Source organism: Falco biarmicus, chromosome Z (assembly GCF_023638135.1).
Source record: "Falco biarmicus isolate bFalBia1 chromosome Z, bFalBia1.pri, whole genome shotgun sequence".
Classification (NCBI taxonomy): domain Eukaryota; kingdom Metazoa; phylum Chordata; class Aves; order Falconiformes; family Falconidae; genus Falco; species Falco biarmicus.
This window is the reverse complement of record NC_079311.1, coordinates 64390831-64405967: the sequence shown is the minus strand read 5'-3', so window position 1 is coordinate 64405967 and position 15137 is coordinate 64390831. Positions and strand designations below refer to the sequence as shown.

Here is a 15137-nt window from a genome sequence, read left to right as displayed (position 1 = left end):
AAGACACTTTGAAGATATTCATTTGAACAGCGAGTTTTCATTCAACATTCCCACTTACTCCTTTTGGTTTCCTCCTATCTCCAAATGTGATTTGATCTCACTTCTTTTTTCCTCTAGATTTCCTTCTTCCCTTTCTCTTTCTGCTACCCACATTCCTCACCTTTCAATCTGCTGAGTGATCTAACAGAACACACAGACATCACTGATATATGTTTATACTGTTTTAAGAGGATATAATACATTATTGTAGTGATGTGATTACATGCTTTTTCCCAAGACTTTTTTAACTCTTCAGGAGCACCCAGGAAGAAAACAAAAATCCTCCCATTTAAAAAGAAAAAAAAAGAAAAAAAATTGTTGTTGTTGATCATAACCTAGTTATTTCTTTTTCAAGCTCTGGAATAATTTTTATATAGTGCATAGTTAATTCATACGTTTAAATTGGCCATTGTAAATGAGAAAAGAAAAAATTCAGCACAGTTTAGACTAAGCTAAATTCTTTTTCTTTTCTTGTGAACTCTAATTTTCTGGTTATATTTTTTGCTCTATATTTTTTGTATGAAGGATTACAACATAAAATCATAACAATGCAGTCACACCAATACAATCCTCTGTGAAGCCAAAGTATTTTAGATCTGTGAAACAGAGGTGTATCGAAATATTTATTTCCAAGACAAGCAGTACCACACTCAAAGTCACTTAATGTTATCATTCAAATAATATTACACAGCAACAGCAACAGAAGGCCCTGTCAGATCCTCTGCTAATTTTGACCTGTACTTAATTCCCAAGTCTGCCATGAATTATTAAAAGCAAATACATGGGCCAGCTGCCCTACTGAGAAATGCTCATTCCTTTCTGGGGTTCTGTAGGACCTTTCCTGTCTGTTGTCTGCATGAAGAACCCACCACTTTTGCAGACTTAAGATGCGTCCAGTGGCTAAAGTGAGCACATCTTTTTGTGAGTGCCCCCATTCCCCCCCCCCCCCCATTTATTTTTTAGTGTTTTGTGATGAGGGTTTCTTCACACAACTGACATCTGATACACAGACACACCAAAGGAAAAAACGCTTCTGCTGACTGCAAATGGCTTAGAGTTAACTGCCTTCTTACAGGAGACTTTAATATGGGTACAAAGCAAGATACACCTGCAGTCTATACTCTACTCTGGTGCTCTACTGAGCAGACATAGTTTTGATATTTGTAAGCAAAATGTTTACAAAAATATTTTCCAAAACATGTTGGAGTTTCAACATAAATTATGTTTCTGATGTGAATACCTGAACTCACACTGAAAATTCACTGGCAAAGCATCAGACCTTCAAATTTAATGGGATGTTTAGTTCTTTTTATAACATATTCCAAATTATGTAAAGCATTCCTTAATATCAATCTTACATTTAAGCAGACACACATGTATTTTATCTGCTTCGGCCAAACACCAATAGGTACAACTCAGCCAGTGGGACTCAAGGTAGGCACTATATAAAATCTTTAACTTGGGCTGTCTCTGCAGCAAAGTTAAGCTCCCTTGCATTTACAGAGAAAAGCTGCTGGCATGTTTTAAACAAGGATGCAAATCTGAGATTCTCTACTAAACAAGTAGAAAAACCTTTTCAAAGAGTTCTGAAAAAAACAGTTATCTAGACTTCCTAACATGGATGTAAAATGTTGGAGTATTTAACATAATAGGAGATAAAAAGTTTATTTCAAGTAGCATCAGTACAGTCAAGGAGGCGCTGAACTATGAATTAGGAAAGCATCTATACAAGAAGCAGTAAAATGTTCAGTGCAGGCTAATTCTGCCCTAATTAGCCTTCACACAACATACCTATACTGCTTCTGGTATCAAACAGGTGTCCTAATGTGGACCTTCATGGGCCCAGCTCTTTGCTACAGATACCTCTCATACAACATCATATTGCAGGTATATTCCAGGATTTCATTCCTCCCTTGGCTGTTGACCTGCTCTGACTTGCCCAAGGTTATGTTTAAATTGTATGTATTTCCATGCTGTGCCTACCATCCTGTTTAGTTTATAATCTTCTAAGGGCCGGGACTGCCTTTTACTGCTTGTTTGAACAGCATCAAGCACAACAGGACTTTGATCCAGCCTGTAGGCATTGCTTGTGGTACGTTAGATTCCAAATATCACCTATAGAATTCAGTATCAATACAGTTTCATTTCCTGGAAACTTGGTATAAATAGTATTGAAACAGTGCATGCACTCAGTATAGCACAGGACCAGTTTTCCAAGTTACTCCCCTAAAGATCACAGCAAACACAGTGCCATAATAAACTCACTTAAACTGGCAAGGTTTTTTCCATAGTCTCTCTTTTTTGTTGAGCACAGGAAAAGTAAAGTAGCAGCATTTAATGTCTCACCAAGTTATTTCCTTGTGCTTTGCATATGTCAGAGAAATTATGCTGAAACCAGCTTTCCATGTCTAAGAGAACTACTTTGGATTCCTCATTTCAGAAATATCATAGAACTAACAGTTTGCACTATAATTGCTGCCTCACTTAATGCATACCACCTCAGTCAAATTGATTTCACCGTGGTTTAGGTTTTATATTATAACAGTATACCTGACCACTAAGGTAAAGCTGGCAAAAGTTATCTCAAATATTACCAATGTCAGCAAAACACTTTTTAGTTTAACTTCATAAAGCCATTTAGAGGACTCAAACAGTTTGGTTTGCTGACCCACATCTAACAAAAATACTTTAGACAGTGTCACCATAGTACTGACTTTCAGTTTGTGATGGTCACTTTAATCTTGCATCATTCAATGCAATACAACATGAGACGTGCAATACTGCTAAAATTACATTCCTATTTTCTATTACAGGTTCAAAAAAGAATGTCTTTACCTATGCTAGCAAAAAATAATATTTTTACAGAGGTTTTACAAGGGCATTTTATATCCCCAGAAGCTATAATATTCATTAGAAAGTGCAAGTCAGCTGTCTGAAGAACATTTACTGTTTTAAAATTATTAAGCTAATAAGAAACATCATAGGCTTATATCCTGCTAGCAGAATGTACTTCTTGGTATAACACAAGCTATTTACCCACAAATGCTAACTCTGTTACACCACGCAATGAAATTATATTTCCAGTGGAAAAACAAGCACTAGGGAAAGTTCTTTGCATGAGCTAATGCATTTAAAGCAATGAATATGACCTTGTAGCATTTACTAGAGAGGTGTAGAGCACCAGTTTAGTAGCTTTCTGATTTCAATCTCATGTTCTGTTGTTCTAAACCTGAGTTGCACAGAGGTAACACCCGACAATCTCAGGAAACCAACAAGGGAGTCACTGTGATAACTCTATCTGATTAAACCACAGATCCTGAACAGCATTTCCCACTGGTTTCTAATTCACTGTGAGTAGAATTTGTTTTTAAATGTGTGAACTCTAACATGCTGGCATTTCCCTTGCTACAAAAACAACCTCTACAAATTAAGGAAAGCATCATAGCACCATAAAAAAGAAAGTGGGGTGGGGGGAGGGTGTTAGTTAAGCTTTGCTGTTGTTTAAAATACTAGATGTTAACACTGTGCTGCTTTTTAGTGGCATGTCTGTTCTTATTTAGAGAAGAAGCAGGGAGAGAGTGTGAAAAGAGTGGGGATTCTTTATTTTACTGTAAGCTGAGAATTGTGTGCATTTCTTCAATAGTTTTACTACAATTGCTAGTATACAACATACAAATGATATTAAAAAGTAAGATACACCACATGTATTGATTAAGCACAAACGAGGTGTAATGCAGCATCACTATATTTTATTATAGAAGAACAAAAATTATAGGGATCAAACACAGTCTGTTTCAGAAATGAATGAACCCCAAATGCACTGACCACATGCAACATCATGAAGCTATTTTAACACTAGCAAGAGAAAAGCTGCCAAGTTAACTTACCTGACTTCACATAGCACAGAATCTCAGACAGAACTGCTAGTGAACTACTTCCTAAACACAAGCATTCTTGTTTACGATGTGTAATTAACAGAGTAGAAAAAGTCAAAATTACTCACAGAGTCCTGAAGATGCAATAGCAAACTATCTAAGACAGGAAATTCCAGTGCAATAAAACAAGTAGGAATAAACATGCACAAAGTCAGGAACTGACAGGCCTCTGGATTACTGCAACTGTAGGAATCATGCTCATGCATGCTGGGCTATAATTTATGAAACGGAGTCCAGGAAACAACCGATTGCTTAGCTCCTCCTAACAAGTCCAACTGGCTATGAAAAGCTGGAAGTGCTGCACAGAACAATGAAGAGGAGCTATCCCACATAGTAATCTGCTTATCTGGGATTGCCTTCTCTGTAGAGGGAGGGAAGCATGTAACAAGGAGAGAGGAAAAAAGAAAAATCACAGCTTGTTTGTTGAAACTTCAGAGCAAATTTCAATCAACAGGCAAATCTTCCACTGTAGTTAGATGGCTAGTACTATAGTCAAACATTCATAGCATCAGCTAAAACCTTTCAGAAGACCATAATCATCCTCAGTAGAGATTTTTTTCATATTATTGGCAGAAAGCTATGCAAACTGGATTTATATCTCCTATGTAATTGTTTCAGTGCTCTCCTGCTCTTCATTTAAATAAAATGTTATTGTTTAGTGTGAAAAATCCTTCCATAAAATCTGATTATTTTCAGATCACAGGTGGCTGTTCAGTGCATTAATGAGCAGCTCTTCCTCAGAAGACATCTGCATGGTCCTAGGGTTTAAGACCATCATTTACCAGAAAGATTTGAAGAGGAACAAGAAAGTGTGTCTTCAATTAATAATAAAAAAAAGAAAACTTTAAACAATCTGGAACAGACCAGGATTTACACACTAGACCACATGAGATCAAAGTTGTCCTCCCTGGGAAATTCCATTGTTTTGAAATGTTGGTTTGACCAATTTCAAACTAGGATCACTTTGATGTTTTCGGCTAAATAACATTCCTGAAGTGCTTCAGACTAACAGAAAGCATTTTTTTCTCAATTCTGGTTTATTTTATACAAATTTATAAAATAAAATGTATAGTTTAATTAAAAGTACATAGGCATCTGTCAAGATAACAGATTTTGACCTTACAGAACTATCTTCCTGTAAACGTGCCCACTGAATTTTCCACATTGATAAATTTCTATTACTGAAAAAAGAAGTAAGAAACAAACTTTAATACATAAAAATGCTACAATTTTTTAAAAGAGCCGTTAACCTATTTATGCAGAAATCCTAGTAATATTGAATGAAAACATAGATACTTTGAGGTGAATTTGCATGAATTCTACAAGGATGGAAATCACATAGGTTTGGCTGCTTTATCTTTAAATCCTTTTTGCATATGGTTATTCTTCACATTCCTTCCCTTTTCTCCTTCCTCTTGTAATCCATGCTTTAATAATTTCTAAAATCTCCTTTGCAAAATGTATTTTATAAAACCTGTTTCACTCTTTGCTGTCACGACACTCATACTCAACAGCTTCTACTGATACTTTGCAGCTTTAGATACTTTCCCAAAAGGCAGTTAGTAGCTGCAAATGACCTCGTGGACCACCTTGTCCTGCTGGGCATCATTACTTGAATTAGCGAAACTAAAGCCTTTAATTTCAGGAATCAGGTCTTCTTGCATACCTAAGCAGTCTTCTCCCCAGGTCTACGTTCTATCCCTACATGTAGTAATCACGAGCTATTTTAGCACTGCAGCCTTTAAAATGGCTCTTAATGAAAAATTACTATGCAAAAAGAAAAGCATGTGCTAAACATCAGCAGTTTATAGCACACACTCAAAGTGATATTCACTTCTCTTGTTTCCATTAAGTAGAAGAAATTCTCAATTGCCCACAGATTTCTAAGCAACAGATAAAAGGAATAACTTTATTCAAAGATTCTACAATTCCACAATGACTGAAGAACAGTCACCTTCAAAGAAGAGCATTTGCTAACCAAAGGGAGAAATGGAAGTGGTAGGATACATAAAAATAGAACATAAAAATATACTTTAAAAGGGGTAATATTACAAAATTTAACCTAAAAATTTGAAAATATTCCAGTCATACCTATGGGATGCATACAAAAATCTTCAGTTATCGATATCCATTGGCAACCTTGTCACCAGCCCATACACTATTTGACAAATACTAGAAAGAAACACAATGGCTTCATAGGCAAGGAATTTGAGTTCACTACCTTTGCAAGCCATGTCTCCAAACTGAAAAAGGAAATTGTATAAATTTACATTTCAGCTTCCTGCTGCCATAACATAAGGAAAATAAAGCAATTACCAGCTGGTCTTTTTCCACAGCGACTGACAAATAGCCTCCTCAAACAAAGACCGTTTGCTAATGAAAGAAAATAAATATGTATACACTCATGCTAAGGTGTTTTTTTCCAACTAATTCAAATAAGGTGCTGCCTTTCACCCCAAAATAGGCTTTACAGTCCTCCCTTCCACCCCACCATCCACTGAGACTATGACAGGCTCTGTAGGTAGTAGGGAGAATGTTTCCCCCATCTCCCTGTCAAAAACATCCTTCTTATATGTTCGGGGGGGTTTATGACTTTAAATGTGAAGGTTAAATTATAAATGTGAAGTTGCTAGCTCTAGCTCTCTCAACAAAGAAACCTACAGCTCTCAGCTACACCCTCTTAGAGTGGCAGTCTCCAGTTTTTCTCCTCAAGATCACAAAAAGCATTAGCTCCTATCATTATACATATACACAGATATATATGTATACATAAACGTACATAGCCTGACACCCACATTCAGTGTTTCGAAAAGAAAATCTGTTGCAATACCATAATAAATTGGTACCACTCCCTTATTTGCTGTAAAACTCTGGACAGTATCACATTGCCAGCTTGCTATAGTTTAGTTTAAAGCCAAATAATTTACTGCTATAAAATCCACAGTAAAGAAAAGCCTTCACTGAATAACTGGAATGTCTGAGCTAAAGCAATACAGTTAACTCTTCAGTACTTAAGATATCATATCCCTGGCATTTCATTTTTTTCTACCTTGTTACATTATTCATGTCCATAATAGGAGTTTTCTGCATGTAATTCATTCTTTCTGTACTAGGCTTTTTTTCAGAACTCCTTGATTTATTGTGTTTCTGGGTTTGGCTCACTGGTATGTACTTCACATCTACTAATAAATTCAGCAACCTTAAAAGTATTGCAATCTTCTGCCAGTAACAATTTCTTTTTAAATGGGTCACTGACAAATTATTTTGCTTTGTCAATATTTGAAATACTTCTGTATGCTAAAAACTTTTTAAACACTGTAGCATACAGCCTAAAAGGGAAACATATCAAGCAGGAGCTTCAGCACCTGCCTGCCTGGAGGTTAGTCTTTCTGGCAGACTGAAGGAGAATCCCATTTTCATACGTGAAAGTGCCTATGCATAGTAGGCTCTGAATATTTACCTGATTGGAAGAGGCAGGCACAGCCTAGGTATGAGTGAGGCAGCTCGGTAGTGGCAGCTGGGTCTGTGGAAAAGTGCTAATGGCGGGTGCTTACCTCCTCATCTCTCCTTAGCTAAAGTGGGATCTGTGAAAAAAGGGCTACTTCTGTCAGTGGCAATTGTTCAAAAGAATGTAAGATTAAATTGCATTCCTATATATTTCAATTTTCTCACCATGCTTCCAACCCCATTGTGTATTATGCTGCTCATCCCTTAGGTTTCACATTGATTTATTCCTGCAGTTCCAAGAGTGTCTTGTAGATGACCAGATATGTATGAGCTGAAACATCTGCAGATTTACTTGATCCTGCAGAACGTATTTGTGCTTAACTTTCCTAGGATTACTTGCAATCCATGAAGTTCATACAGAGGTGATTGTTACCAGTTTCTCTGTATGGGCTAATTGTATAAGCAGCATCTACAAAATCACACCTTGCAATGCACACACGCAAAATATATGGAAGGAAAGGCATACTGCTATTACACCTAGCCCTAAAAACAGCAGGGAAATTCTGCACATTGAAATAGGACAGCATTGAAAATAGCAGATATGAATAATGGAACCAGAGATCTGCAGGCAGGCTACGGATCAGAAAAATTCTGGCTGTTTACTCATTTGATGAATTAGCACGTATAATCCACTACTGAATGTTACATAAGAACAAGGTTTCTCTGACAATATTAGGAAACAAGCACTGTGTGTTGAATGACTTGAGGTATAAACAAACATACAATGGTTTAATAAACAAGTTTTTCATGTGGCCAGATGCCGATTTTATTTTATACAGCAGCAATGCCAAGAAATACCAGATCATAAAAGATAATTGTACTCTGTATGATACTTTTGTGAAGGAAATCTTTTGAACAGTACACAAAGAAACATGGAAAATATGTGGGGAATAGAACATATGATCCATGAATACACATCCTACGTCAGAAGCAGAAAGACATCATCCAGCATGTAACTATATAATGATTTAGCAAAACAATATGTAAAAGAATCTGAAACTCCTGCTTACAGTAAACAAGAACAACCTCTAGTTCAGGTTACATTGTGTACTACAAAAACCAAGCCGAAGAAACATTGTATGCATAGCAGATTATGGTGTTTTGTTTTGGGTTGGTTTTGTGGGTTGTTTTTTTTGGGGGGTGAGGGTAGGGGGCAGGGGAAATCCTCTCTGCATATATTCATTTAGGAACCCAAGGATTCATCTGTCCTGCTGGTTCAGATGCACATGAGCAAGTTCAGACAGTGCTAAACTCACTACTAGATGCACAGTTAACTGGCAACTTCAATACGAAAGCAACATAAGCAATGTTTATAGCTAATCAGTTCTGCGTGGCAGAAGAACAATGTTGTACAGTCTGGCTGTATTACTTGCACACCTTAGTTTGTTATCCTGCACAAAATTATACTGTATTATATGCATGCTTGTATTGTGCTCAGGATGGAGATGCTTCAAGTCCCCAAAGAACTTCTAAGCTAACTTGATGTTTAGTAAATATTCTTATTTCAGTAGCTAGAATAACTACTTATTATTGATTTTGTTAATAGAACAGTTGCACAAAGTCAGGCTGAAAATTAACTGAGCCCAGTATCCTAAATTTGAAAGTAAGTTATATGGAATGTTTAGTGGAAGACATGCTCACCTCCACCAAAAACAACAACAACAACAAAAAAAAAAAAAGAAAAAAAAAAAAAACCAAGGCAAAAAAAGAGAAAAAGAAAAGAGAGAGAAAAAACCTATAGGCTTTAGTTTTAATGTCCCTTGCCTTTTAATAAAGCCTGGAGGGTTTGACTGGGATGTAGAATTTATTTCACATACACAGAAAGGAATAATACGTAGTCTATACAGCACTTAATAAAAAATACGGGAGTGTAGAATTCCTCTCACTTTAAGACATTGCAAGAGAGAAACAGTATTAAACAATTTTCCCCATGATCACTCTGGAATGGAATCCAGTCTTCCAAGTCTTACCCCAGGATTTAAGCCACAAGATACCCATTTCCATCACTATTTACTGCAGCAAGTTACAGCTTATAAACTATCTATGAGGCAGTAAGGTTGTATAAACTGTATGACTGGAACATCCTACATACGCAGAATAAACTTTATGATATCAAAACTGTATTACCTATATCCCAGACCAGCAATGATGAAAGACTGTTAAATCTCACTGGTCCTCTGGAAAGCAGAGTCACATTTAGACTAAGGAGAGACTGAATCCAAGGGAAAGCAGTCCACCCACACTGGCTGCTTGATGAAGGGAGATGTGTAACAGAATTGTTCCAGAAAGAGAAGATAGGGGGACATCATTAAGAGTCTCAGTAAATAGAGGGCTGTAGAGGAATGTATAGATTTTCACAGATACACAGGAAGCTTGATCCAAGAGAAAGGATCACAAGAGAAAAACAAATGAAAACAAATGTTTTTACTTGCACATACTCTGTCTCTCACAGTGTTAGGAAATTCAGATGAAGAGATGGAAGAGAAACTCCATGATCTAGAGAACTCATTTTCATCAGAAGGGGCTCCTTTTCTCTATAATAACTATAAACATCTGGTCAGAAATGATGAAACTGTCTCCAAAAGCCTAAGGCAGCATGTCTTTAAAAGAATGATAAACCTTATGCTCAGACAAATGCCAGATAAGCTAAGAAATCAGCCAACTGAATTTCAGCACTTAGCAGACCCAATGTGTTTGCAGCCCTGTTAATAAACCTAGTACGTATCCAGCCCTACAATGCTTCCATTTTCTTGCTTCCAGTCAAGTCTGATTGTATTAAAACTTGTTTGCATTGAGAACCGAAGCACTAGAAAGTTTAAAAATGGCAGCTCTACAGTTGCACACAAAATTGATACATTCAGTCCCAGCAGCAAGAAAGTTTGGAGTCCTTTGAGACAGACAGCAACTGTGTTAGAAACTAGCTATAGAACTATAAAACCTGGCATTTTCAACTTCTGAACACTAAATTTCAGAAACAGTGTAATATTTTGCACAGGATTTGCAGGGGAGGCTTTTCTGGAGGGGAGAAAAATGATATGTATGTAGCTTCCGAGGCTTATACTGAGAAAAACAGTATGCATTATAATATCTGCCATTCTAAACTTTCAGTGATGGCTGGGAGGAGCTGATAGCTGCCAGCCCACAGAGCAGAATAAGCACTGAAGCACACAGATACCATTTAAAGGCATTACTTACAAGCCCAGGAACCTGGTAGCCTGCTGGTGTGGATGTATCACTGGGGCCAAGTGGCTCTCAAGCAATGAGTGCTGAAGAATGAACCTTCCCATTATCTCTCTCCCTATCTTAACCTGGGAGCATCAAGCTTTCCTTTCACTGCTCCCAGCTAGGAAAATTAAACATTCAAACTCTTCGTTGCATCTTGGTCTCCTATAAATAGAACCAGGTACAAAACAGAGTGGGGAAGATTTCATGCCTAGTGCAATTCCCAGAGGTGCTGTGAGTCAGGAGATCCATGCAGAGTGATATCAACACCAGAAAAACCCCAGGCACTTTTTGAGACCCCCACCAAGTCACTGGGAGACAGAAGGGAGAAGTGCAAAGCTGTCAGGAAGAAATTAAAGTTACAATGTCAAGGGAGAAGAGGAAATAAAACCAGCCTACAGTTTACCTTTTTTGGGGCCCCACAAGTTCAATGGTGGTGATGGATCTGTGTGGGGCTGGACTCTTGCCCTGATCTTCCCTCTCACCCCCTCTGGCAGTCTCAGATGTTCTTAGTGAAGCAGCAGCTGTCACTCTGGCAGCAGCAGTGTGAGCCCGGCTGAGTTCATATGTGCAGTTATTTTAGCACATTCTCTTTTTCTTTCTTCTCAGAAAAAATGCTGGCAATTTAATGCTTTGGATAACTCAGCTGAACCTGGATAGGATTTGACTGGGTTGAGAAAAAAAACACCCTAAACAACACAGTTCTTTCAGTCCTGGTATTCCTTTTTCTCAAATGACTGTTCTGAACAAGGGAGATTTAAGAGGAAGAGCTTTCTGGTGAGAAGTATTAAGCAATCAAGTCATAAGCAGAGCAGGTCCCATTTTGGGTTGCAAAATGCCAACTGAAATTGTCTTAAGAACATGAAATAGTTTTTTAAGAACTGTCAGTGCCATCTCCAGACCACAATCAAATTGTATAAGCCTGTAACAAGGGAAAAACCATGCTGGATCTTGCTTTCACCCTCTCTCCTCTTTGCTCTTCTCGTAGCAAGCAATAGCCTGAAAGCTGAGTTATGGCTTCAGTCACATTTCTGCCTAATTCATCCATCTCTAAAGTCACAGTCTATCCACTGTCTAGACATAGAACATCCACAGACTTTTCTGAGGAGAGGTTTTCCATTTTATACAAAATACAAAATGGTTGGAGAGGATCTTAATATCCTATGTCCTCTTCCCTTATTCCAAAGAGAGGCCATATCTTTTTGTCTTCATAAATAAGCTCTAATAAATCCATAAGTATGATCACCTTGAGCACCGTGTGCAGTTCTGGGCCCCCTGGTTCAAGCAGCACGTGAAGGTCTTTGAACGCGTCCAGGGGCGGGCGGCAAGGCTGCGGGGGGGGGCGGGAAGGCGCGTCCTGCGAGGGGCGGCTGGGGGCTCTGGGTCGGTCTGGTTGCAGAGGGGAGGCCGAGGGGCGCCCTCATGGCTCCTGCAGCTCCCTGAGGGGGGACGTGGGGCGGGAGGTGCTGAGCTCTTCCCCCTGCTGCCCCCGGGCCGGGCGCGGGGCAGTGGGGCAAAGCTGCGCTGGGGAGGTTCAGGCTGGGCATTAGGGAGCGTTTCTTTACCCGGAGGGTGGTCGCACACGGGAAGAGGCTTCCTAGAGGCGACCGATGCCCCGCGCCTGTCGGGGTTTGAGAGGCATTTGGAGAATGTCCGTAACAACGTGCTTCAGCTGTTGGTCAGCCCTGAAGTGGTCAGGCAGCTGGGACAGGTGATCCTTGTAGGCCCCTTACAACTGAGATAGTCTATTCTGTTCTATACTAGAGGACAAGGGCTTTGAAACTGTGTTGCACTGAAACATCACTAGCAATGGACAGTCATGGGGTAAGAATGGTCACACATGTCAAACCTAATGTTCACAGAGTCTGGGATCCTCTTTCACACTGGCAAGAAGACAATGCCAATGAAAAGAGCAAAATATAAAAACCACCTCTCCAGAATGCACTTGCAAACTTCAGCAAGCTGTGGATCAACAATGCACTAAGCCAAAGCTGGCATTATGGCTTATAAAAATTTCCAATTAATTCTTTTTTTCAGTTAATTTATCCAGCCAAATTTTGAACCAGCAGAAGCCTTCAGCATTTATTGCTAGAAATAAGTCCACAGCTTAACTACACAGCCTTCAAAAACCACGTCCTTTGGATCCCAGTGCGATAATTCCCCCTAGGTTCATTTGAGGATTCCAAGTTTTGAAATCCAATTTGAAAATGCAACAAACAATTGTTCCTTATTCTTCTCTCTCTCATTATATTTAGACATCATTTTTACCCCTCCACCATCTACTGTCCAGGCTGAAGTTTGCTGACCTGTTTGTTTGTTTCTCATGAGGTATGCCTGTCAATATTCTCTGTGTGGCTATACCACCAGCTTCTGCTTTGGTGTAACACTATTCTTTCTATAGAAAATTGCTATATACCTATACTGACAGCAAGTGTCCTACCTGTTAAAGAACTGCCACCTCACCTCTCATACTCTGTGCAGAACTGAAAGAAACTTGTCTCAAAGGGGGAAACTTCCACTTTCTCCTATAATAACAAAATACCAGAAAAGCCTTTTACTGCACTGTATGTCTGAGAATTCTTGATGTATACTAGAAGCCCAAAAATATGAATCATGGACAAAAGGACGTTTATTTCCAGCTGAAGGTCACTTTCAGTTAATTCCATTTATTTCCCATTTTAAGCTTGGATTAATTTGAAAGCTTCATCATTATTTTTAATATTGTTGCTGAATATGACCTTTTAGTAGTTATTAATTTTCAGTACTTTTATTATTTTTTCCTGTTAGCATAAGTTGCTTTGGCAGGCAAGGCAGCAGGTTTAATAGTTGTCTTCCTCGTGCTGTCAGTTTTTCAACCACCCTTGTGAACACCTTTGTTTTTAAAGGTTATTAAATTCATCAAAGGTTATTAAGTTTCTGGATTCAGTGTCGTTCATTTTTACAGACAGTACACTTGCTAAACTCCTGGAAAAGTGTTATATTCTCTGAGATTTACTTACATCATTGTTGGAACTGAAATCTCTTCATCTCATTTGAGAGACAGAATAATGACTACTTTTGTTTTATTGTCACATGCAATGAGAACTTGACCTTAGTATTTGAGCACAGGTTAAGTGGGAGAAATTATTCTTCAGGGCATCTGTGTAATCAGGCTCTAAATGAAATCTGAAACTTTAGCAGTAAGGGAAACCATTTTCTATGTCTTGTATTAAACCTTTAACCCCATTTCACATCCCAATGCATAAACTGTTTGGCAGCAGACACCAAAAGAGCAGGACCAGTTTGATCTTTATAGGGTGAGGTGAGTGAAAGAATTACTAGTTCCGACTCCATTAGTGGAAGTTAAAGAGTACGTAAGTTGAGACACATGAAAACCTTTTCCATTTCACATAATTAATACCAGGCGTTCAACACAATTTAAGACCATAAATTCACACACATTCATTAAAATAATCTAAGCAGTTTTCTAAGAATCAGCTGCCACTTCAAGTAGTTCTCTGGTCTTTAAGACAGAAGTTGACCTGTTTAAGATGACATCTTTCCATTGCAAGTTTCATCTTCTAGGTAAATATACATAAACATTTTTTCTTCCTCAAAAAAATTATGACATGTTTGGAATTGTTACCATTTCCTTATGCACATTTAGCTTCATGTGATAAAAGTGCTTGAGACATTCCTGTGAAATTGTTGCTCTTTATGCTATGCCAGATCTCTGAAGCAAAGCTGAAACACTCTAGAAGAAAAAGTATACATTCTAATTTAATGATGTCATGTCTCCTTGTAGTATTGTTACAACTGGAGAAAAGGAAGTAATCTTTATTTTCATAAGTTATCGTAATACCAATAAAATCTTGCGGTTTTTTTTTTAAATGATTGCATACTGAGACATTCCTCTCAACCCATCACATATCTAAAAATTTGAGAATTATGTAGCAAATAATTTTTTGTATTGGCAAAGCAAAATGACCTGACCTCCAGGCTGAAAATATACGACTTAATCAAGTCCCCAAGATTTAAAAGCAGTTTGAGTCCTGCAGCTGTTATTATTTACATACAGATATTTAGTGAGTGAATGTGAAGAAGCAACAGACTAAAAATCAGATCCTGTGTAAAGCTGTAAACCAGCCAAAGCCTTAAAGTGGCCTTTTAGGTGATCTAAAGTTTCTGGATGGATTAGGTTTGCATGACAAGGTTTTGGTAGTAGGGTGGTTAGAGGGGTGTCTTCTGTGAGAAGCTGCCAGAAACTTTCCCTATGCCTGACAGAGCCAGTTCCAGCTGGCACCAAGAGGGACCTGCCGCTGGCCAAGGCTGAGCTCATCAGTGATGGTGGTCACACTTCTGGGATGATAAATGTAAAAAGGGGAAATAACTGCTGTGCAACAGTAACCAGGAGAGGGGAGTGAGACTGTGTGAGAGCAACAACCCTGCTGACCC

General features: G+C 38.3%; 1 protein-coding gene across 1 annotated transcript in view; it reads right to left on the bottom strand.

The window, feature by feature from the left end:
* Positions 1–4226, bottom strand: part of PDE4D (phosphodiesterase 4D) — a 624748-nt gene extending 620522 nt beyond the window's left edge. The window contains exon 1 of the mRNA XM_056324007.1: positions 4043–4226. The gene's annotated coding sequence lies outside the window, so the exon portion shown is untranslated. The remainder of the gene's footprint in view (positions 1–4042) is intronic.
* Positions 4227–15137: the final 10911 nt, after the last annotated feature.